This window comes from Rhinolophus sinicus, chromosome 16 (genome assembly GCF_057876585.1).
Source record: "Rhinolophus sinicus isolate RSI-liver-muscle chromosome 16, RSI-T2T, whole genome shotgun sequence".
Classification (NCBI taxonomy): Eukaryota; Metazoa; Chordata; class Mammalia; order Chiroptera; family Rhinolophidae; genus Rhinolophus; species Rhinolophus sinicus.
The window spans coordinates 61,072,023-61,097,326 of record NC_142516.1 but is presented as its reverse complement, the minus strand read 5'-3'; the positions used below and the strand labels follow the sequence as shown (position 1 = coordinate 61,097,326).

The 25,304-nt window shown below is 43.8% G+C and overlaps 1 long non-coding RNA gene across 1 annotated transcript; it reads right to left on the bottom strand.

The window, feature by feature from the left end:
- Window positions 1-10,685: 10,685 nt before the first annotated feature.
- Window positions 10,686-13,926, bottom strand: LOC141571330 (uncharacterized). Its single transcript, XR_012496093.2, has 4 exons — window positions 13,716-13,926; window positions 12,518-12,586; window positions 10,962-11,052; window positions 10,686-10,838 (listed from the first exon to the last, which is right to left on the bottom strand). It is a non-coding gene; the product is annotated as an uncharacterized LOC141571330 (long non-coding RNA).
- Window positions 13,927-25,304: the final 11,378 nt, after the last annotated feature.

The following is a 25,304-nucleotide window of genomic DNA, read 5'->3' as shown; positions in this document are numbered from 1 at the left end:
TTCAACTGCAGCCTCTAAAGAGTCTGTATTTTTGGGGTGTCTGTGGTTCCTGCATCACAGGCCAAGTGTGAGATGCCTGTGGCACCTGCAAAGGCCATTTACAGAGAAACATATTTTGATGGGCTCCAGCTGACCACCTAGGTCTCCCCTTCCTTTGACAGAAGCAGTGGCTAATGTCCAGAAAAGGGAAGAGTCCTAATGAAGATCATGCAGTTAAGTGGGAGCCAAATTGGGGCTCACATGTGGATCTCCTGGTTCCAGCCCAATGCTCTCTACAGGCTGCATGGAGTAGGCCATGGAGACAGAATTCACCTTGGCCATGACCCTGGATACTGCCTCTGAGGGTTGTGGATAGGTTGATCCAAATTTTGTTCATTTAGAAAGAAGGAGATAGGGCTTATAGGTAGCTTGTGAAATTTGTGTATAGAGAGGAAAGGGAAGACCAGAGTAGCCCAACATAGATCTCTCATCTCATCTGTTTGTTGATTGTTTGATTCATGCAGTCATTCGTTTATTACGCTATGGACTTTTGGGGATGCCCTCTCTAGCTTCCACCAAACAATGCCATAGGTTCTACCTTGATGTTTGCTCCTGTTTTTTCTTAGAATTGGCGAATTCCTGGCCACCCTTCAGGCATGGGTGGTTTGATCTCTAGACGTGACGATGGCCTTCACACATACACACACAGCCACACAGCTCTGGCCAAACCATGAAGAAGAGAATGTTGGAGTTTCAGGGTCTTCTACAGGTGAAGGGGTCCCTCCTTCGGCCCACAAATCTTGGAGTCACATACTGCTCTCTTTCTCCTTCTCAGTGGACCACTAAACCTGAATGAATATCCATTGGCTGCCATGGCAGACCTCCATGCTCCCTCCTTTCTCAGACCCTCTCCTCCAGGCCTAATTGTGTGATGTCTTCCCCCTTCCTGGCCATGTCCCCTCGCCCGCACAGCTGTTAGAGCTCGGCCTGCCAAGTCTCCCACAGTCGTAAGGATCTCATCGCCCAGTGTAGGTGGAAAGGACATGGAGATGCAGTCAGCTCAGTGGGAAAGCAGCTCCCTGGAGGCAACAGTCTGAAGTCCATGCCAAACCCACCCCAGAGTGATATTTTCAACAATTCCATGAGGAACACTGGAAAGGACAGTTGGCCAAAAGACCACCGCTCTTCCCAGCCCTGCCACTCAGAAACATGTCAGCGTTCTGCAAGGGGTCCCAGAGGCCAGCGTACAGGCTGAGGGAAAGGAGAAGCAAGGAGACAGCTTCTTTCCAAGGAGAGGCCGAGGGCCCCGTGGACCCTGAGGATCTAGCTTTCCTTATGGTCAGTCTCTGTATAGACCATCAAAACAGAGAAAAAAGAGAAAAGACAGGGTATGAGGAAGCAATGAATTTCCTAGAAAGAGCTTAGACTTTGGAGTTAGACAGACTCTAACACTGCCTAGCTCTGTGACTTTGGACAAGTTATTTAACTTCTCTGAGCCAAATTTCTAAAAGGGAGATACTGGTTCTTTTCTTGCTGGGTGTGTAAGGCTTAGATAAACATATGCAAAGCACCAAAACAGTGCCTCGCAGTACCTTTATAATGATGATGACAGCTGAACTCTGGGGATCACTTACTATGTTCTTGGGACCTGGTAGCTAGCAGATTATTCTGCTTTTATTCTTGGTGGAAGAGAATGGATGCTACAGATACAAACACAGACTGGGTCTCTGACTTTGTGGCTCAGATTCATACCTTCCCCAGGAGACTTGAAGCCCTGTCATGTTCTCACAGAGGCAAGTGATACCCTGTCACTGTCTCAGAGCACCTAGGTCCCCTTGGGTGGACTCGGCAGCACCCAGAGATCAGCCCCAGCCCTGTTTCCCTTCTGCAACCACAAGGTGGTATGGCCAGCAGCCATGGGAGAGTTCTTCTTTTTCCAAAGTATGTTTGCTGTATAAACACAATCGTAAAATGAAAGCCAAGTGTCGGCGACGGCGGGGTTGGAGCAAGAGGGGGGAGAGGCAGCATTCCTGCTGCCGGACGGCCAGCTGTGCCCAGCCCAGCCCCGGTGGTCACTGTGGAGGAGGAGAGGTCCTGTATCCCATCATGTTGTCAAGCCACACAGACCCTACTTTCTTCAAACTTCATTTGGCTGGACTCATGTAGGGGGGTCAGGGGAGGAGGAGGCAGCTGGGAGAAGGAGGGGGAGGAGGAAGCCAGGGAGTTAAGCTAAACTGCTCCCAGGCTCCAAAGTCTTGCTGGATGCAGAAAAATCATCCAGCTTCCACCAACTTGTCATTGGATCCATAAAGTGCACTGCTTGGGTACTTCAGATATGCCTCTTGGGCTGCATCTGTGTGGTTCAGATTCAAAAGCAGGATTACTGACCCTGGAAATGGCTCCATCACCCAGTAACCTAAAGGAGGAAGTAGGTTCTCAGAGACCCTCTGGCTGTGTCTCCATAGGAAGAATTGAGTGGAAGACGGGAACAATGACTTTAGGCAACTCAAGGCCCTGTCCCTTCAACACACAAAACAAATTGCAAACACTTGTATAAATCATGAAGAAGTAGGCATAAAGACTTGAATTATCAAAACAGCTGTCTGAATTCTCAGCGTCACTTTGGCTACGAAATTCCATCTCTTACGCCCCTTGCCCCGTGGCCCTGCCGGCTCATTCTCCCTCACCCCATCCCCAGTGCCATGACTTGTGGACTTCCAGCGCCCCCAAAAATACTTCCAAAATATCACCAGTTCCAGCCACATCACATTCCATTCCTTGCCCCTCTCCGACTTGCCTGAGGAACTTGAGTTCTTTAAGAAGAGTGGGGAGTAGAGGGAGGGTGCAAGGGGTCTGGAAAGAGTGTGCTAGGTTCCGATCTAATTCAGATGTACTGTACTCTGTCAGCTCAGAAGGAAAACTTACGACTCGCAGCTGCATTGCAACAAGCACGGGGATGTAGCCGTGGAGGGCCCCCGCATATTTTCCTTGGCCTCCGCACAAGCCGTTGACATCATTGCAGGCTTTCGCCATTCATCCACTGCTGTTTGGAGCTTGTGGCTGTATGAGGCTGTGTTCCAGAGTCTGGGGAAGGTCTGATTGCAAATTGGGTGGTGGTGGGGATGGAGGTGGTCCCAATGCGTTTGTCAAAACAAACAGAAATGCACTGAACCTTGCTTTCCCTCCACTGGAAGGATGAGTGAAACTAACCCCCACCCCCTCTGCCCAGCCCACTCCCCCAGTGCAAACAGTCCCAGGCCGAGGCTAGCCTAGAGACCCAGAGAAGCCTTTGTTCTGTCTGCACTATTCGGGGGAATGATGACGAATGTTTGCCACAGGTAAGAAAAGCAGGGGTTCCAGTAGCAATTCTATCACATCCTTCTAGACGTCAGTCAGGCCGCTCTGGGCCCATCTGCATTCTCCCGAAAATCCTGGGTAGCAGGAAAACCCTGTTAATCGTTCCCAGAGGTCCCAGAAAAGAAAATGGCAAAAGTAGGAAATGTTAATATTAGGAAACAGGGCATGTGCGTAGGTGTGTGCTGTGCAGCATTAATAATTATGTTTAGGAAACAGCTCTTCTATATGGGGGATGTTGTAAAGGAGAGCCTCTTTCAGCCAAGCTTCCTAACTCCTTGAAATCTCTCCATTCTGGTAGCACGGGATGCAGTCTGGACAGCAGTCAAGAGTGGGGGAATACTTCGAGGCAGGATTAGAGAGCACAAGTAGAGAGCCTCTGACCTGCCCAAACGTTGCTTCCCATGTTGAGAACATGAGATGTCATGTTTCCCACCACCAGCTCTGGACTTTGTTACTGAGACAAAGTGTATCTTAATGGAAAGTACCCAGGCTCTAGAGGCTGTGGGACTGAATCTGGATCCTGGCAGAGGCCACTCCTTATTCCAGCCAGGGCCTGCTCCTCTGCACACACTGGGGGACAGGACCCCTTCTTTGTCAAACATCATTTGACACAAAGGGTTTCAGGAGAGCACTCAGCCCCAGGGACGCCCATATAACTCAGAGCTGGAGGGACCCACAGTGTTCTCGGAAATGTTTAACAACCAGTTCTCTAGGGAGAAAGAGCCCTGATTTGTAGCATTTGCCAATGTCTGTGGTGTAAATAATTCCATCATGGCCAATTTCAGGCTACTAACTGTTGGGAGACAATTCGTTAGTCTCTTCATTTCTGTACATCTTGTGGGCAGAGGGACTGACAGCTTTTGTTCTGGACTATCTCTTCTCTCTCTCTCTCTCTCTTTCTCTCTCTCTCTCTCTCTCTCTCGTTGGAAACATAGGACTCCACATCCCTAGAACATGGGAGATTTGCACGATAAAAACAGTCTCAATCTCTGAATCGATTCTCATAGAGGAGTCACACAGGAGAGCTACTAATTAAAAAACATTCACATTAAACTCTGCATGAATGAGAAGTAAATTTTTTCTCATGGTAAAACATATATATGTAAGGTGTTGGTTATGGTATCCAGCATTATTTACCCTGACTAATGTAAGTAGTCACCATTATTATCTTTACCTACTGATGGGGAAACTGAAGCTTGGAGGTTAATGGACTAGGTGTCATTACTCGTTAGTGGCAGAGCCAGGATTCAAACCTAGGTCTGTCTGCCTCCAAAGCTTTTTGCTCTGCTTTGCTGACTCTTCTTGACAAAGGCCCATATGTGGCAAGGGTTCTGAGGTCCAAGATTTGCCCATAGTAGGAAACAGGTCTCCATGCCAGAGAAGGCCAGTTATCTTTGGTAATCAGCCCCGCCTCTAGGGAAGTCTAGAAGGAAGTCTGACCATCTGCACCTTCCAGGAAGATTGATTCATTGTGTCCAAGCCACTGCTGTTCCGGGCAGGGCAAAGATCCCCTGAAGAACTCTTAACCTGATGAGTACTGCACATTCAGGACAGCTGGTGGACTAAATGAGGGCCCCCCACAGCCACTGAGAGACTCCTGTCACCATGGGATTGCAAACATTGCAACAATTCAGTGGGAACTCATACCATGAAATTGCTGAACTCCCGCAGTCTGCAGTCAGATGGGAGCACCTAAGGCGTCACAGCCAGGATGACCTAGACCCTGGAAAGCAGCTGCCTGGCTATAACTGCCACGAAGTCCCATGTGACTTAGGTTAGGCACATTTTAAGCACTTATTGAGCACCTGCTGTGTACATTATAACTACAATTACTACTTATGAGACCCTGTTTCAGAGACTGACAAAGGATTTGTTGTTCTAAAATCTGGATGTATTTGAAAGAAAAATCTGACAACAATACTAAAGTAAGCTCACATTTGGTTTGACATTTAATGAATCATCTTTGCTGAGAAAGGGGCGGGGAAACATAAATTCAGGACTATCTTGGAAAATACCCGACATGGAAATGCTGTTGGGTGATACAAATGAAACAGAAGAGGTGAAGGGGGTCTCATCTGTCTTATCCACTTCTATGTCCCAGAACCAACATAGAGTAAACACTCAGAAAATATCTACGGAATGCTTGGCTTAAAAAAAACAAGAGTTTTCTGGGCCGCCTTGGTAGTTCTTATATCTTTTCTGGGCTCTCAAAAAAACCCACAAGGTTCACCTACACACTAAGTCAGAATGGTGGAAAGGCATGTCTGCCATAGCCTGTCCCAGGATATTTGAGAAACACACTGGCAGCTCAGCCGTGGGTGTAAGTAACCATTCCCCCTCTGAGCCTGTGCCCTGTGGTTCCACCATCCCACATTCTTGGTGCTTCTGACGCACGCTGAAGAACACAGCACGAGGTGTGAGTGGATGAGCATAAAATGACTAGCTCCAGGCTGAGTGCCTGTCTGCTGAGCTCTGGAAAATGCGAACTTCACAGACCATTTCTTTCTCTGGGTTCTGCCCACCGCCTCCCAAGCCTTGGCATTCAACAGTCCAAGAGTAGTAATAGTAACTAATAATAGAAATCATTTCCAATCATAACACGTGGCCTGATCTTACTATAGAGTCATAGGGATTAAAATATTCTCAGTATGAAAGAAACTGCTTGTTTCACAATTCGACCTTTGGCAAACACAGCTACTAGATCCCCAGCCATCCCCCTGGGCTGGCGTTTGCAGGAGTACATAGGGAAATTCCAGTCTGTGTGTTACTTACAGGGGCCCCTGCCCCAAGCAAAATTTGTCATTTTACCCCCTTCCCTCCTCCACACTGCCACCATTTACATTCCAAAAGCTTGCACAGGAGCTTGTTTTTCCCCTGCTCAAAAGCTTTGGATGACTCCCCATTGTTTAGGTAATAAAACCAAAACTCCTTTGGCATTAAATGCCCCAAAGTGCATCTTACACCTTACTATACTCTACCCCTCCTCCCCTATCTAGAACCCCATGCTCTAATCAAAATTATCCACTCATTTTCCCTGAACACATGCTTTTCTGTTGAGTTTCCATTAAAATAAAATTTATATACAGTGAAACATACAGGTCATCAACGTACCATCTGTTGAGTTTTGGGAAATGTATACAACCGTGTAAGTTCCCCTTCACTACTTCCATATCTCAGAAAGTTCCCTCATGAACTTTTCCACTCAATCCTTCCTCCCATAGATGACCACTGTCCTGATTTCTGTCACCACAGATTAGTTTGCCTGCTATGAACTTTATATAAAGGAATCACACAATATGTACTCGTGTCTAGCTTCCTCTGCACAACATAAGGTTTTTGTTATTTATACGGGTTGTCACATGTATTGGTAATTTAGTCTTTGTTTATTCATTATTGCCAAATAGTATTGCATAATAGGACTATGCCAAAAGTTTTTATCTATTCACCCTCTTGGTAGATACTTGGACTGTTTGCAATTTGGGGCTATTTGGAATAAAGCTGAGAAGAACACTGTAGCCCAAGTCTTTTTGTGGATATATGTTTTCATTTCTTTAGGTAAATACCAAGAAGTAGAATTATTGGAACATAGGATAGATACATTTTTAAGTTTTTAGGAAACTGTCACAGTTTTCCAGAGTGGTTGTACCATTTGATACTCCCACCAACTATGTGTGAGATGGAACACACTCTTTATTTTCTTGCCTCTGAGTTTGATTTTGCTGTTTCCTGTACCTGGAAAGCCCTGGTGCTACTACCTGACACTGCTCCCATTGGCCACCTCTACCTCTGTTAAGCCACCTAATGATTGCACCAAGTTGACCCAAAATGTATAACATCTTAAATCCAGTGATGTTTCCTTCTCCTTCACTTAGTGTCCAAGGTCGTTCTACGACAGCAGGTGTTGGGCGGTGGGTGGGTTTGTTGCACACAATGTTTTAGAAACCAGGCTACTAGCAGCCCTGTTATCCCCACACAAGGCTTACAAGGTAACTCAGCACATCAACATTTAGCCAAAGGATGGAGAATGAGAGAAGGGAGAAAGAACACCTTTCTCCTTAATGACTTGGCCCAGAAGCAACCATCATCCCTTTGGCTAACATTTCACTGTTGAGAACTAGTCTCAAACCTCGCCTAAAGGTAAGCAAAGTTGTGAAATGGAGATTCCAGCTGGACAGCAGCGCACAAGCCACAAGTCTATATCATGGGAGGGGAATCACAGTCTTTGGTGTATAGTTAGCCATCTCCATGACACAAGGGGTTACCCACCTTTCCAATCTGACTGTGCCCTTTGAAATTGTCCCACAAGCTGTGTGGAATTAATCCCTCTTTCCTCTATATCCCATCATACTTGCTGTCCCTCTAGCACAGCACTTAAATCTGCCTTTCATTAGTTATTTCTCTGCTTTGCCCACTAGATGGCGTCCTCTTGGAGGGTTATGACCATCTTGGAACCTGGTGTTTGGCACACAGTGGAGTCTCCCTAAGTGTTTGTTGAACTCACAGCAGTAGAGACGTATGGCGCCCTCCAACTCCTCCTCTTGGACACACCACTTGTCTACCCTCCCCAGTTCCCCAGCATCTAGATGAGCCTTGTCTCGCCAATGCAACATGAACCACAGTGGCATGGCCACCTCCAAGTTGTTGCAGGAGGAGTGGGAATGCATCCCAATATTCTAGATGTCTCTTTCCTCACCTGCCAGCTGGATGTAGAGGCTACAGGGGGACCCAAGACCCAACAGGCAGGGCCTGTGTCCTGAATACTGAGTGAAACTGAGCCCCTCTGCCAACTTCACTGCCGAGAGTGGCCACTGTTTGTTAAATCAGTTAGCCTGCCCTCACGAACACACTCACAGTGTGTGAACTGCAGCCACTAAACTCAGGGAAGGACATTCAGTTTCCTTGTCTTTCCATTTCCTTTCATTACGTGTCACAACGTGCCACTGTACAACCCCATGCTGGTATGTGATGCCAGTGTCTCAGTAAAGAGAGTTTTCAAGGTTTAAGTTGAACCGCGGTTTTGTAGTTAAACCTGCTAATGATTCCATTGAGTCTTAAATATAATGCATTTCTTCTATACTCCATTTGACTCTAAGCTCTTAAAAACCGGGTACTAATTCTTCCTCTGGACTCTAAGTACATAGCTTTTCATTCACTTAGTAAATATTTACTGAGTGACTAACTACATGTTATTCACTATCCTAGGCACTGGAGATAGAGCGGTGAATCAAACAGACCAAATCCCTGCCCTCAGAGAACTTCTGTTATAGTGAGAGAGACAGATAATAAGTAAGTGTGATTATTGAAAAAGTGAGAATAACAGAAATCCGCTCATATAGCGTCAGGCCATTCTTTCCCAGCTCCTGGCACAGGAGCATTTTCACATTTATTTGAGTCAATAATTGATTAATGTCTGTCTCACCCACAGAGTTGTGAGATCCATGAATCTGGGGCACCATGTTATCTCCAGCACCTAGCATAATACTGGCACAGAGCAAACACTCCATAAATTTTATTGAATTTTAAAAAATGATGATAATATTTACTATTTGCTGAGAGCCAGTTATTTTCCAGGCACATGAAATGTTTGCATGCATTATTTTATTTAATCCTTATACTATCCTGCCAAGTAGATATTATTATCTGTGTTTTACCCATGAGAGAATTGGGGCTCAGAGAAGTTAGGTGAGTGGCCCAATGTCACACGGCTAGCAGTAAGTGACAGACCTGACATTAGAATCTGCGCGCTTTCCTCAGGACCACACCGTGACACACAACAAGAAGAGCTTTTTGACGTCTCATATATTCTTGCTCAACAATGAGGAGCAACAACTATGCGCCACTGTTCCTGTGAGCTGGACAATTCATCCCTTTCCGCAATTTGCCCTGGTCAGCCACGGCGCCTTCCCCAGCAGATGGAAGATGTGCGCTTGTGGTAATTACAGACTGTGTTGTCCTTTTCATTTATGTCTTCACAATCCAGCTTGACATTGTGTCATAAAAGTTTATGTACTGTGTTCTCTCTGCTCCTTACTAATATTCTCTGGCATTCTCCCTGGCCATCCAGAATCAATACTATCGCTCCTCTCTCAATAAAGTAGGGAGCTACGAACAAGGCCCAAATGTGCACAATGACTATTTGCAGCAATTAGACGTCACTCTGAAAAATGGCCACGCTGAAGGAGAGTGGGCAAGATCTAAGGACCAGCACATCACTGATGCTCCTCACCAGGGACCCTGCAAATTGGACTGCTTAAAAAAATACCCTTTCTCCTATCACTTCTTCTCTTTCTCACACTCTTTGTCTCCTTCTTTCTCACAAGAGATAAGGAAAGAGAAGTGCATTCAAATTAGGGACCATAGCAATCGATTTTTACTTGCAGTTGGTGGATTGTAATCAATGTTAATTAACCAGATTCTTTTTCAGCAAAAGTTGGGACAGGAGAATAACTGCACAATATTTTTGACCAAGACAACGGATATTAATGGGCTTTGGTGCAGTCAGAGAGCAGGAGGGAGAAAGAAGGAGTGTGCTGAGAGGCTCCGTGGGAGAGAACACAGCCACAGAACATGTCCGATTTTAAAGTGGTCTCCTCAGTGGGCCCTAGTAGCCTGGAAGTTCAGCTATTTGCACATCCTCCACCAAAGAACAGACTTTCTGTCCTGGGAACAATGGGCTTCATCAGGGGACTATTTGCACATTGTCAGTGGCAGCCACCAGGAGGGTGACAGGTGACTCAGGCCATGTACCTTCCCATGAGTATTGCTCATACCTGGACCATATGGCACAATGGGAAAAGCAAGGCATTTAGCAACTGAAGGTGGCTTGACCTTTAGGAGGTGCTTCCTGGCTATGGATCTGTGGGCAAGTTACATAACATCCAGACCCCCATTTCGCTCGCCTACAGCAGATGTGATTACAATTGACCTCATGAGCATCGATGCAAGACTCAAATAAGATTCTATACAGAGGCACGAATAAGATTTTATATGGAGGCACATTGTAAGATGCTCCAGGAAGGTCAGCAGCTCACTGTTGTAGGCAACAAGGACAAATCCCTGGGGCCTCTGATCTCAACCAGCCAGGACATGAGATGGGACCTGAGGTTCCCTTCTGATCTCTACCAATGTCTGGTAATGTAGTAAGTTGTCTTGGGAGTTACTCATGCCCATCTTTATTTCAAAACAGTCTCTATTTCTAAATGTAAGTGTAACACTGAGGAGAGAACCCCCAAAAGTGCCAATGCTACCTGTCAATATCCCAGAGTAAGCAAAAGAAAGATATAACCATTGGACACATAACAGAGTTGCCAAAAATAAACCCAAAAGTTGTATCTGTTTCAAAACAGTGCACACGTAACATTTTTTGTCAGGATAGACAATAGAAGCAGAAGCCTATGGGCATCCAACTCCTAGAGAGACCTACCACAGTCAGGTTCTCTGGGCTTCCCCCAACATCGTTTTGGTCCAATGATGCCTCTGCTTCCAAGAGAAACTTCCAAAGCCTGTCATCAAGAGAAGAATACCAATATTTTTGTGTGTTCTTCAAGTCCTCTGGGGTTGAGGGAGCACGTTGGGGAACATTATAGCAGGTCACATTGCCAAGCAAGAAAGAGATTTCTAATTACCGTGGGTGGCCCGTTGGTCTCTGGGATATGGAAGTCCCAACTGCGGTGATATACACTAGCTCCTCCTTTCCCAGGCATCTTTACAGGTCTTCTACCTCAGGAAGGTGAATGAAACAAGAGGAGAATAGGATAAAGAAGAGGAAAGTGAGAGAAATGGAGAATCAGAGGAGGTCGTCGAAGGTTCACGGTTTCAATAACCTGTGCTGACACCTGTCATGAGGTCACCCCCCAGCACATGCTGAAGACCCAGAGGGAAACATCACCTCTGCACTCAAGTTGCCCACGGAATCCTGGGGTTGGCTGGAGGGACACAAATTAACAGATAATCACCGAGGAGGGGCGCATTGCTCAGCTAGGGCTGCAGGAGGTTGGGGAAAGGAGCCATTTTTAAAGAAAGGACATTATCAGGGAAGAGAAAGACAAAAGAACAGAAGGGAGAATGAACTGAGAAAACAGAAAGGGAAAATCAGGAGATAGCAGCAGGGGGAAAATTATTACTTCACCCTAGGATTTATATACTAACCTCATATGCAAATCTTGTCTCATTGATCTGTGACTTCAGTGAATAAAGCTGCCTTTTCTGGAACTATTGATTGTGAAGCAAGCTGAGAAAGCCAGGTCAGTCCTGAATAGACCTGGGGAGTGAGCTCACAGTGGGTGGGCCTTGCACTTAATTAGGGAAGAGCAATTGGCGACCAGGACCAAAGTGCATCCTTGAGGGAAGACATATCTTTTTTTTTTTTTTTAATTAGTTTCAGGTGCACAAAACAATGTACTAGACATTTATTATTTACATCCCTCACCCAGTGATAACCCCCCTTCTATCATCTACTACTCCTCTGACATCACATATAGTCATTACATTTCTACTCTCTCTATTCCTAATGCTGTACTCCACTTCTTGAAACTATATATAATATATATAATTATGTATCATATATAATATACATATATATATAATTGTAGTTGACATTCTTTAACAGTACCTCCCTCCCCAATACAAACAACATTGTTTGGAAAACAGGGCCGGGTCCACCATCCCAGAGCCCTATAATATGGGCCCCTCCTGGGCTGGTCTAAGGGTAGGGAATCTCCTTTGCTCACAGAAGTGCATCCCATTTCCCCCAACTGTTCAGATTTGCCAATACTCAAGGTGTGGACCCCTCTTGGATCTATGTGGAACCCATCTAGTTTCTGAGGAAAGAATCAGGAAGTTGACCTGACTTAGGGGAAGAGAGACATTCAGTTTTGGTCCCACTCCCGAAAGTACATGGAAAATACCAGGGGCCAGGAGAGAGTCCAGCCTGGGGCTAGGACGTGCGGGTACTTAATCCTGCAGGAGATGCTGACAGGAGGGCAAAGGAAAAGCGAGAAAAGGAGATCATGAAGGTAAACAGGAGAGGACAGACATTCAGACACATCAGAGCATGTGACCTGGGCAAGAACGAGGTGGTGATGAGTGGATTTCGTACTTATCCTACCTCAAAGGTTCATCAAGCACCTCCCCATTAGGCGTCCTGGTAGAACCTGTGAATACAGTAGCGAGAAAAGCTTACCTGCTCTCATGGTGCTTGTAGTCTCATGGGGACAACAGAGGACTTGTGGCAGGCAGGGCTTCTCAAACTCTGTGGTGAAGGACCAGTTGTTTTATTGCCCGTCCATTGTGGATTGATACCATGTCACGTCAATGTCAGGTCACTAATAGAAGTTTCTAAAGGCTTACATTTCTGTATTTATCTTCTCACAGACTGACATGGATTGCCCACCACATTTTGAGTAGCTTGGATGACAGACACTGATTGCCTGCTCAACAGCTACTCTTTCCTTCTACTTTATCAAGAGCATTCAGCGTTTTTTAGGGTGCTAAAAGACTACATTTATCAGCTAAACACAGGCAAGTAGCTGTCTTTTGGTACAGCTTATAGGAAAGTTGCATAAAGGGGGCTAAGTCATCTGGGAGACATTCTCATTAGTTCCTGCCCCTTTCAGGATTGTGCTGACCTATATTCTCATGGGCATTTTGGAACCATGAGGCAACACTAAGGGTACTGGAGCGAAAAGCTTTAAGGACCTAAGTTCCTATTGACCATAAAGCTACCACACCTGCTCTGTACATCCTTCTTCAAACTTCTTGTTACAATGAAAGTTTTTAAATTTGTATTATGTTTAAGCCACTGAAATTTTGGGACAATAATCAAGGATATTTTTCATCTGTGACATGAGTTAAAAGGCACTTACCATGTGGGGCAGTAAATATTATTATCACAATAATTAGGGGAATATAGAGTTCTATGAGGTCCAGAGAAACTGCCTCTACCCCAGGTTGGAGGGAGGGCTGAAGAAAGCTGTCTGAAGGAAGCAATGACGGCATGAAGGAGGAGTTAAATAGGGAAAGGAATTAATGGGGAAAAGAGATTTCCAAGCCAAAAAAAATAAACCCAGTTTGTGCAAAACCAGGAGGTGAGAGGGAGTGGGGCCACAAGAACTCATAGTCAGTTTAGTGTGGCCTGAACAAGAGTGGGAAGGGAAGAAACCGCGGTGGTCTGCCTGACACCTGTGACTGCCTAGGGGTGGAAAGTGGTCGTGCACATGAAGGCGGTCAGACGCCTGACCTTCTAGAAGACTCTCTCCCAACAGAACTCAGATAAAAACTTTCAGAAGACAACATTACCTGCTAGAAATCAGCTAGCAGACATTGGTTCTAGCCTCATCTCTGAGGAGGGGAATCACGTTCCGTTTAGCCATGTCACTCACCTCTTTGGGTTTCCACTCCCAAATCTGCCCATCAGGCCTCGTGATAGTGTCCCATCGACCGCACATGGGGTTTGTGAACAGAAGTTGTGATATCCTACAAATAAGAAATGTAAAGACACTATGTTCAACCCTCGCCTTTTACTGATAGGAACGTGCAGCCCAGAGTTGTCCCAGCTAGATGGAAAGAGCTAAGCCTGGGTTTTTGCTCTCCCAACTCTCAGGCTGTTATTCTTTCTGCGCAAATAGCTGCGTGTTATGCACTTGAAGTGGATGGTTATTGTTCCTGCCAAAGGGAACACAGCAGAGCAAGATGATAGAGTTTCTTATTTCAAGAAACCTAGTACTTGAAGGTGTTTTGAATAACACATATTTTTGAAACTAACTAAATATTTGGAGTGTGCCTTCTCATGCTTCCTTTCTGCTCTAAAAGCAAAAACAAGTCTCTGTAATTTGGTGGGGGGGGGGGGGTTGGGGGATTGAGTTAGATAAGAGGGAAAAATATAAGTCAGTAACCACAGATGTGAAAGGGCCCTGATGTCTTTAGACCAGATTCACATTTTTGGAAGTAACTCTTTCAGTTTCCACTGAATCACTGAGAAACCACAGTCAGCCCCCTCTAGGACTTCACAGTTGCTGTCTGAAAAGGTCATTGCAACCCACCCTCTTCGTTCCATAAAGTAGCAACTCCAAAAGCCCTGTCAGGATGGCCATTGCTTTGGAGACGACAGCGAAAGTTCATAAACAAATAACGTGCATTGTAGTAGCAAGTGTTACTTATTAAAAGTGTACCCATTATTTTACCTGGTGCTCATAATAAACCTGAAGTAAGGAACTGTTGTCCCTATTTCCTAGGTGAGGAAACTGTGCCTGTACCCTCCACTGACTTCCTTCACATCTAGTCACCAAGCCCTGTTGAATCACCCTTCATTGGGTCTCTCTTTCATGAGGCTTAGCTTTTCCAGTGCCTCCTGAAAAGTCCAGTGCTTTCCACTTCCTCCTTCCCACTTGTTTCCATCCACCCAATACCCTCCATTCCTAGATAGATCTAGGATGTTTCTTCTTAGGTATTATAGCATCACTGCAAACTCAAAATGTCTAAACCATGGCAACTTGCATTCCCTTGCAACCTCCCCCTTCATCTTAAATTTTTAATTGTGAGGCAATTGACACCCCACAAGATTGACACCCCACAACCTACACTTCTCCCAAAGAGGTCTATTCACAGACCACCCCACCCCACCATGTTTCCCCGAAAATAAGACCAGGTCTTATATGAATTTTTGTTCCAAAAGACACATTAGGGCTTATAGTCAGGGGATGTAACCCTGAAAATCATACTAGGGCTTATTTTCCGGTTAGGTCTTGTTTTCGGGAAAACATGGTACCTCGTACTTTTCATTCTTGCTCATGTTGTTCCCTCCCCTAGGCTCTACTAAAATTCTACCTTTTCTTTGGAACCTTCCCTGATCTTCCCAAGAAAAAGTTGGCTTAACAAGTGCAGAAAAATAAGTGAACAATAAATAAAAAAGAGTGTTTACTTCAACATTGTTTTTAATGGAGTGAAAAACCTGAGAGAACTGAGTCTGACTGTTGAACAATAAGAGACATTACGGTACACACATACAACAGAATATTACACCACCAGTGAAAAGTAAAATGAGAAGATATATCTATATGTACTAATACAGGTTGGAGAACAATGTGCATAAAATGATCCCATTACATAAAGACACATGTTTCTATATGCATAAAAATTCTGAAAGGCTACAACAAAATTCTTAATAATGCCTGTCTCTCATATTGGATACAGAGAAGTAGAAATTTTACTCTCTTTCATAAATACATTTCTAATTGATATTCATTTTGATGGTAGTGAATTACTTTTGTAAGAACAAATGTTTCCATTTTGGGGAAAGAAAGGTTTTTCTTCCTCTTTGGAACTGCTGATAGCCCATAGTATACCTGCCGGGTCTGAATATGTCTTACACATCTTTTATCCCCCAGGGCATACATATAGCACACTGCCTCACATGTCAAAAGTTGTCTTAAATTGGGATATTTTCATTGTTTGTTGAGCTGACATAGGAGATTAAATTTAAAAGCCCTGTTTTCTGGCATTCCCTCATATATATTGTGGATACTCCTGACACATATACACACAGATAATTCACCACCACCACCTTCACATACACGAGTGAAAACTGAACAAGGCAAAGAATGCATAACCATCTTCAAAGAGAAAACCTGTTTATCAGATTTGGAGAGAGAAGCTAGACTGCTCAGATATATAAAATAAAGAGGAAAAAAATGAGGATGAATTTGTGGACTCTTCCCCAATGATTTTACGGTTTTAAAATGTTGTCTCTGGGAGATACTGTATTAGAACCAGGGTCAAAATCCATCACCAAGATAGGAGAAACTCTGTTTAAAGTGGCAGTGAAGGAATGGGGATGTATAGGTCCTTATATTTACCACTCCTTGGTTATTTTGTTGTTGGGAGTTATTGTAAATAATTTAAACTGCTCACTTGTATTCTTGACCATCAGTCATATGGCAAGGCATGAAACACAGGCAGCCAGAGCATCTCGTCAGAGGACCTGCTGGAGGACCAACAACAGGGTGCCAAGTGCCCTTGCAGCAAATAGTAATTGTGACTGCAGGATTCTTTGGAGATCCAGAAGAACATACCTAAGAAGCAGAGTTTCAAAAGTAGAAATATCTGTAGATTGAGAAAGAAAACTGAGCTGTATAACCACCCATAGATAACAGCTCAGTGCTCTCAATGTCAGGACAAGGATATCAGTGTGTGGTGTCACTTTCAAAACCAGCCCCCCAATCCAAAAGATATTTTTAAATGCTAGTTCCACCTCCACCACACCAGTTCTTGAGAGTTTTAAGTGCATCAAAATCACTCTGTGTGACTGTAATATGTGCAGAAAAAGTAGTTTAATATTCTAATACATTAATTACAAAGGCTTTATTGATGCCAGCTTTGTGCCCGCTAAGGTATAAAGAAGAAGAAGGCGAGAACTTCTGTCATCGAGGAACTGAGACAAATATCCAAGAGTCCATAATTATGAACTTTGGTGGGATTCAGTGTTCTGCAAAGTCGCAGAGGATTAGTTCATCAGGAAGTTATTACAGCTCTCTTACAAGTCCTACAAATGCCGAGAGCCATACGGGATACCAAAGAAACAGGAGGTGAGACTCAGGTGCTATTCTCCATGACCTTAACATTTTCTTGGGAAGTGTGAGACTTTCAATGGGAAATAATGTGAGAACAACAGCACAGAATAAAATACCCAATTACACGGCATGAAAAGTGATCAATGAAGGGTTAAGAAAAAGAAGAAAGGAAGTAGTTGAAGACTTCAATTCAAGAAACACCCATGGGCTTCCTTACTATACATTAGGTGGACACTTGAGAGAGGAGAATAATAGGACAATTTGGGACAAAATAGATTTTTCTCCCCTCAGAGAACCTATAGTTTAGTAGGGAAGACAATATATAAATAAATACAATTAATACCAGATGCTGTCAGTTGGACTCAGGTGCTGAGTCCTACACAGTCAGTCCAAGCAGAGGGGTACTGAGTTCCAAATCAGGAAGATGTTGGCAGTGAAAAAAAAAAGGAGACAAGACGAAGGAGGGAAATGAAAAAGGATAAGAAAAAGAGAAAAGAAGGGCAAGAAAGACCTTGAACCATAAGAAATTTGCTAGTCACATAACTTTAAGCCCAGAGGTAGGATGACCCAGGCTGAGGTTCCTCCCAGCTCTCGGCCCTGCTGTCCTCATTGGCTTCTTCCTAAAGCCTGTTCCACTTGGACAGCAAGATGGCTGCAGCAGATCCGGGCAGCACTTTCAGATATGACACCAAAGAGAAAACAAGAGACAGTTGCACTTAGAGATTCCTCTCCCAGAAGACTCCCATCAGCCTTTCCTCACATCTCAATGGCCAAAGCTAATTTAGCTGTGGAACCATGACCACTAGAGCCACCTACCAGGAGTTGGGCCCTATCCTTGTTGCTATGAATAAGACAAAGTCCCTCTCCTCACAAATCTCATAGACAAAGTGGGGAAAGAGATAAAATAACAGCATCATGTGCTATAAGAGCACTGAAGAGTGGCATTTGTGGGGGACAAGAGGAATGAAGAAAATAATTCATGGAGCAATAAAGCTAGCTGGTAGAAGAGGAAGGAGGTATAGGAAGAGAGAGAAGTAAGCTCTAAGACTAGAGACATATTCCATGAAACAATCAGATCATGTTCTAGGCACTGCAAGGAGTGATATGTTCCCAGTGCCTGGCGAACTGGCTGGAAAATATTTACCCCTCAGTAAATACCAATTTGATGTCTGAATAAATGAGTGAATTAATGATGGTGTAAAAACATAGTAGGTATTTCTGTACATGTGGAGGGATTGATATAGGTCTTTCATGCTAAACTAAGGAGTGGAATTTTATTTTGAAGACTATAGGAAGCCACTGAATCTTTCAAGTACAGGAATGGCATGGCCAAATTTTAGGTTTTATAAAAGATTATTCTTGTCATAGTATGGTGAAAGAAAGACTACAGGCAATGAGACAGGGTAGGCATTATCTGCGTAATAATAAAGGCCAAAGAGGATTCGAGACTCATCACCGCCACCCAATGGCAAGTGGACCACATAGAAAACCCCGGACCTATCTTGTGGTTCCATGCTTTTGGAGCAGAAAAACATGGGAATCCATCTCTCAGAGACATTGGACAGGGAATTTTTGCCTTCATTTCCTGAACTCAATGGTACTACAGTTTGAAAGAAGCAGTCCTCCTTCTCTGTCCTTTGCCACTATTTAGGTGTGGGCACAGTGATATTTCTACATGATTTAGTAGCATCCTCTTAGAAGAAACCCCCTTGCTAGTTCAAACATACAAAAATCCTGTTAGTTAACCAGCTTCTGGAGCAAAGTATTATATTTACCAGCACTTTTTAAATGGTAGCAATCTCTGTCATGTGCCTGTAGTGATTGAGCAGCGGTTAGCCCAGAGATTTTTTCTCCATGAAGGACTCTTATCAAATCAGCCCTTCCCAGCCTGCTTCCTGTTACCCCAACACAGCCCACACCCAGACACCAATTGCTCTGGGCTGTCCTTTCCTCATCTATTTAAAAAAAAAAAAAAAGGGAGGGGAGTGGGGATGAGGATCAAAACCAGATTTAGCATCAGGGAGTTGCTGAGGATGAAGAGCATCTTGTCTGCTAGGTGCTCTGGGCGCTTCAAAAGAGCAAAGAGAGGGCATATTACTCATGCAAGACAGTGTTTTCCACACTCCTCACTGGGGAGTACCCCACCAGGGAATGGAGAAGATGGAGCGTGGTCCCCCCACACCCTCTCCGCATACTCTCTCCCCAAGCCTGGCCTCGGGGAGGCTCCAGGGGGGAATAAATCGTCGGCAGCTCAGTCCTGAGAGAAGAGCAACCCAGTCGCAGGTGTGCAGTAGGCCGTCCTGTTGGAGGTCTGGGCCCGGCTTGGAGGCTGCCTGCTCTGGGCCCAGCTCCTCTCCAGGGCAGAGACCCTCCCACGGCAGCCCCCCTCCGTCTTCTCATAAGCCCCATCTCCAGCCCCAGGTCAGAACTTGAGGCCCATTAATAATGAATCACTGGGGCTTGAATTCAGTTCAGCCAATGCACATTCATAGGGTAATAATCAGGGTTCTTATCCATCCTGCGTGTTGGCCTGTTTTTCCCTTTTGCTATAGTCACCACCTGAATAGGATTAGAGAAAGCAAAATATTGCAATTCACTGGAGATCACATTTCCCTTTCCTCAACGTTTACCTTCATGGGCTGAAAACAAAGGATCAGAAGGGCTACGACTGGGGCTCTGGCCCATAGAGGAGCTGATGAGGCAGTGATGGCACTCGACCAGGCTCAGTTCTACCTGCTCAGGTCTTCCACTTCACTGCCTGGCACCGTGCAGCTCACGCTGCCCCATAAGCCCTGCACTTTGCTATTCACACAGCCAAATGAGGGCTTCGGCTTCCAGAAGGCCTGTGCAGGGGCCAAAGCATTGATGTTTGTATCTTGAGGCAAAGACCTCTGGTTGGAAAATGTCCTTGGAGGGAAGTTATGTGGTGTCTTGTGTTTTTGCAGGGGGAGCAAAAGGTCCAAATTCCTCACCTATGCTGATAAGAGGACAGACTGCAGTGGGTTTCCAGTGCCATAACAAGCAGCTCTCTCTCTCTCTCTCTCTCTCTCTCTCTCTCTCTCTCTCTCTCTCTCTCTCTCTCTCACACACACACACACACACACATCCTGCCCCTGCCTTCCTGATTACGGAGAGGAATTTGATGATCTGTTTTTGTGGGCACCTCATAATGGTTTGGGGGCATTTCCCAGTTTGTTTCTTCTCTGGGACAATTGTTAGATCTGCTCGGAAGGGAGCCTTGTTGGGATATTCAATACCATGTATTTGTTGCTTTAAAAATACCAATGCCCCAGCAAGAGAAGGTCGTGTCCTCCTTATTGGCACATGTCCCCAGATGCGGTGTTTTTTTTGTCTTGGAGAATCGCTTAGGTTTAATGGGTGTTGCATACAAAGAATGATGGGAATTTGGTGATCATTTTTTAATAATAATAATAAAAAAAGAGAGAGAGAAATCAAACAAAAACAGTTCTGCTTGTATAGGACCCTGAGAAGTCACTCGGAGCAGTTCTCATTCTCCCTCAGGAAAAGCCTTTGGTGGCACCAGGGAACCTCTGGATGCATTTGGTGTCACAGAAGCCATTCTCTAATGCTCAGGTCCTCATCCTCTCTCCAGGAACCACAAGAGCAAGTTCCCCACCTCTTCCCCAGGCCTCCAATGGCTGTACCCTAAATGATCCCATCCCTCTGTCCTGGAACCCTGAGAAGTGATTTTAATGTAGCCATTTCCTGAGTAACCTCCACATAGGTGAAGAGTCTCATTTCAGGGTGTTTGCTCCTAAGATGTCCTGGTTGATTCTTACATCTCAGTAAGTCACCTTAGATCCAAGAAAACAAGGTAATAATTATTGCCTAAATTAAAGAGTGGGGTATTCCTAATGATCCCTGCTTCCTTCTCCCTCAAGCAACCTGCTCTGTGGGTACCTGGTTTAAATCACAGTGATTGGGGTGGGAGAGCTCCCCCCTACATGTGAGAAGGGACAAAAACATCGATCCATAAAGGACCCTGGGTTTTTCTCCCCTGGCCTTAATTTGCCTGGCCTACACATACTTCAAACAGGAATCTGTTTTTTTTTCTCTCTCTCTTTTTAATCAGGGCTGCTGGCTTTTCACGGCAATCTTTGAAGCATATCCTTCAGCAAGAGCTGTTTTAGCTTCCCAGCCTGAACTCCTCAAGGGAAAGGGCTCGGTGTTGTTCACCTCTGAACAAGTTCCCAGTGCTAGGCATACGGTAAACATAATAACAGTAGCTACCACTTAGTGAGTACTTTACCATGCACCAAGCAAGCACTTTGTAAATATTATCTCTTGCCATAAAATATAAACAGACAATTAAGTTCACAAACTTTCCACCATGTATGCACACAGTGGAAAGTTCGCCAACTTAATTGTCCGACCTTTCATACGCTACATCGATTTTAACTGACCCACACAGTAGGAATGGCGTTGCTTTAAGGGGGCATGGGGAATCAGAGAGGCTTTGATTCAAATCCTGGGTTTGTCACATATTAGTCATTTGAAACTTGAAGTTCTGGGCCTGAATTTTATCGTCTTTAAATTGGGAGAAATATCTGCCCTGACTGCTCCATAGAGCTGTTGGAAAGGAAATACGAAGAAATATTTGTGAAATATTTCTTGGTAAGTTCTAAAGTTCCTTACAAATCAAGTGGCATCAACAATCAGATCACACAGTAAGCCTGTCACAGTTTAAGAAGAGGTAGGATTTGAGGAAAGTTCACATTTTCCAAGTATTCCCCCATTGATCTACCCTAGAATGGTCCCTCTTATCTGTTTCATAATTCCCATGACTAGCATGAGCAATAGCTTGAAGAGCAAAAGAGGTTGTTACCAAGTCACTGTACCTATGGCTGCATAACAATTGAACCCAAGCTTCGGTGGCTTAAAACAAGGATCCAAGTGAATCTCTCACACAGTTTGTGCAGATCAAGAATTTGCAACAGCTTTGCTCAAGGGTTCTCGTGGTGTGTGCAGTTCAGATTTTGGCCGGGGCTGTAGTCATCTGAAGGCTTTACTGGCACTGAAGGATTTACTTCCAAAAAGTTTGCTTCACATGTGCAGGTCGTCGGTAGGAGGTCTCAGTTCTTCATACGAGCATCTCCATGGGTTGCTTGAATGTCTTCACAACATGGTGCCTGGCTTTCCCCAGAGTGACAGTTCAAGAGAAAGAGCAAGGAGAAAGCCACAATGCTACATACCATTACTTCCACCGCATTCTCTTGATTAGAAAGGAGGTGATAATTCTGGCCTGCACTCAAAGGGAGAAGAATTAGGTTCCACCTTCTGAGAGGAGAATTGTCAAAGAATGTTTGGATATATTTTAAAACCATCATAGTCACCATGAAAATTCACCTTGGAGGCCTCTCCTATTAGTGCTTTCTTAGCTGGGTCAGGCTAAAAGGGGTCTTGAGATGAGGACAAGATTCAAGACGAGGAGAGTTCACAAGGCAGGCACAGAGATGGAGGACTCTGGGCTACCAGGGCATGACGTAGTTGAGGGGGAAACATTCATGGCGGTTGGACATTCCATGGGAGAACAGTTGCCCTGGTTTTGCCTAAAGGCTGACCAAAAGTTTTTATCCCAGAGCAGTTAGTTTTGATCTCTCTTGTTGTTGAATTGGTTATTCTCCCTACTGTCATGGGAGCTTGTAGAATCCGTCCTGGAAGGTCTGACTGGTTTGAGGGATAGAGATAAAATCTTCTTCATAAGAGATTTGTTCTTCTGGTATGGGTCAGTCCTAGTTCCTCCTGGGCCTTGGCCCTGACAAGGGTTGAGCAAGGGATTAAAGCAGAAAATCATGAACTCAAGAGCCAAGTGAGGCTGGTCAAAGGGAGCATAACAGATCTAAGAAACAACTAGAAGTGGTAAGCATTATGGCAGACTAAAAAGGAAGTTACAGATAATGCTACACAAGAAAAAGAGAAGCATCTGGATCTTTCAGGAATTACTGGTCATTGATACTGATCTAATTATCAGGGTTCCATAAAACCACCATGATCCATTGGTAAAAGTATACGAGAGTTCATTGATAAACAGAATTTGGGACTACTTCAATCTCTCAGTGAGCCCAGTACATCTATGAACACACTCGCTTGTTATTTAGTTTGAGGAAATATACTCGGCAACTGATAGAATCACTACATTAGCTCCTTGACTTGTAGAGTTTGGGCTGTTATGATAGGGTAGGCAAAGCAGAAACACCTGCAGAACTCCTCTCTATCCCAAAATAATAAGAGCAATGTCACATTCCTGGGGGAGTAGCGCAAGTTAATCCACCAACAAAGCCTTTACAGTTATAAAGGTGTTGATCCCTAGCACATCTCTATTTAATTAACTTCCCTGTTTATCCTCTTCAAAAGACAGATAGAAATGATAGTATATTATATTAAGTGTTATTAGGTGATGACTACAATTGAAGCTTCTGTCCTAAATGTTGTCTCTTTACGTGTAGGTCTGCTATATGGCTATTGATTGGGTGAATACATGTTCTCTATTAGAAGTTTGCTTTTACCTGACAGGAATAACAGTATATATTCACCATTCTGGTTTGGAGCTACATTATTATTATTATTATTTTTTTTTTTTGCTTTATGCCATAATTTAGATAAGAGGGATTTTTGATCCTCTTATTAAACCACAGAACATTATGCTGGACCACAGTTTCAATGAGATCATGCTAATAGACCAAGTGAGCAAGCAGGAGCAGACATCCTGGACACTCTATAAAACCCATGTGTATCTGAGTTTGGGAGATACATCCATTGGAAATTCAGGGATCTCAGAGACATTTCTAGAAGTTTATATGTCTGCATAATATCAGAATATTTCATCCAAAGTGATGGATACCCCTAAGAACAAGAAATACAGTCTTTGGATTTTGAAGGCAATATATGCCACAGATGGATGCACTCCTCTAACTCTATTGCTGAGTAGTGCATAAGGCTGCTATCTTTGAGTGGAGTCCAAAGCAGGAAAAGCTGATTCAGGCCACAACACAAGCAAGTCTATCAATAGGTCTTCTGACTAATCAATCTAAAGGTATCAGTGGCTATTCAGGATACCATATGGAGTCTGTGCCAAGCCCTGATAGAAAAATCACAATGGAGAGTTCTATTGCCCTCAACATCATATGAGTATATCATTTTTAAAGAATCAACTTTACTGAGGTATAATTAACATACAATAAAGCGTACCCACTTTAATATACAGTTCGATGATTGTTGATAATGTATACACCTGGAAAACTACAATATAATCAAGATAAGGAACATTTTCATCAAACTAGAATGCTTCCTGTGCCCCTTCGCACAAATCCCCAAGTCCCCCAGAACGTAGCCTAGGCAACCACTAATTCTGTCATTATATATTTGATTCATCTTTTCTACAGTTTTTATAAATACAATCGGGCAGTATAAACTCTTTTGCATCTGGATTTTTTTCATTCAGTAAATGTTGAGATTTTTCCATCCTGTCACATGTACCAGTAGTATCAGCAGTTTGTTCCTTTTTGTTAATGAATATGAATATAGCACAATTTCTTTATCCATTGAGAAACTTTTGAATTGTTTCCAGGTTTTGGTTCTCATGAATAAAGCTGCTATAAACATTCTTGTAAAGGCTTTGTGTGGACAAATGTTTTGATTTCTCTTGGGTAAATACCTAGGAGTGGAATTTCTGGGGCACATGGTTAGTGCATATTTAACTTTATAAGAAATCAACCATCTCTTTTTCAAAGTGGTTGGACCATCTTATATTCTCATCAGCAATATATGAGAGTTCTAGTTGCTACACATCCTTACCAACATTTGGCATTGCCAATGTTTTTCATTTTAGCTATCCTGATGGGTGTATAGTAGTATTTAATTATGGTTTAAATTTTCATTCCTTGATGTCTAATGATGTTGAGCATCTTTTAATGGGCTTATTAGCTATTTTTATAATTTTTGTGAAGTGTCTGTTCAACTTTTGCCCTTTTTATTGGGTTAATTTTTCTTATTATTGAGTTGTAAAAAATTCTCTATATATTCCAGAAATAAGTCATTTGTCAGTACATGTATTGTGAATACATTCTCCTAATCTGTGGCTTACATTTTTATTTGCTTAATAGAGCTTCTCAACAAGCAGAAGTTTTTAACTTTGATGAAGTTCAATTATTACATTTTATTTAATAATTTTCTTTTTTTTAGTCCTGCCTAAGAAACTCATTTTTCAGCAAAAGAAGCAAAGCAACCATCTATACTCATGGTATTTGTGGTGTTACTATGTGTCCTGTCACCCAGAGGCAGCTGGTCATATAAATTGGTAAAATGGACTCTTGAAGAGTCAGTTTCAGCTCCATCTGTGAGATACCATATTCCAGCTTTGGAGTGAGTCCTGGAGGAGGCAAT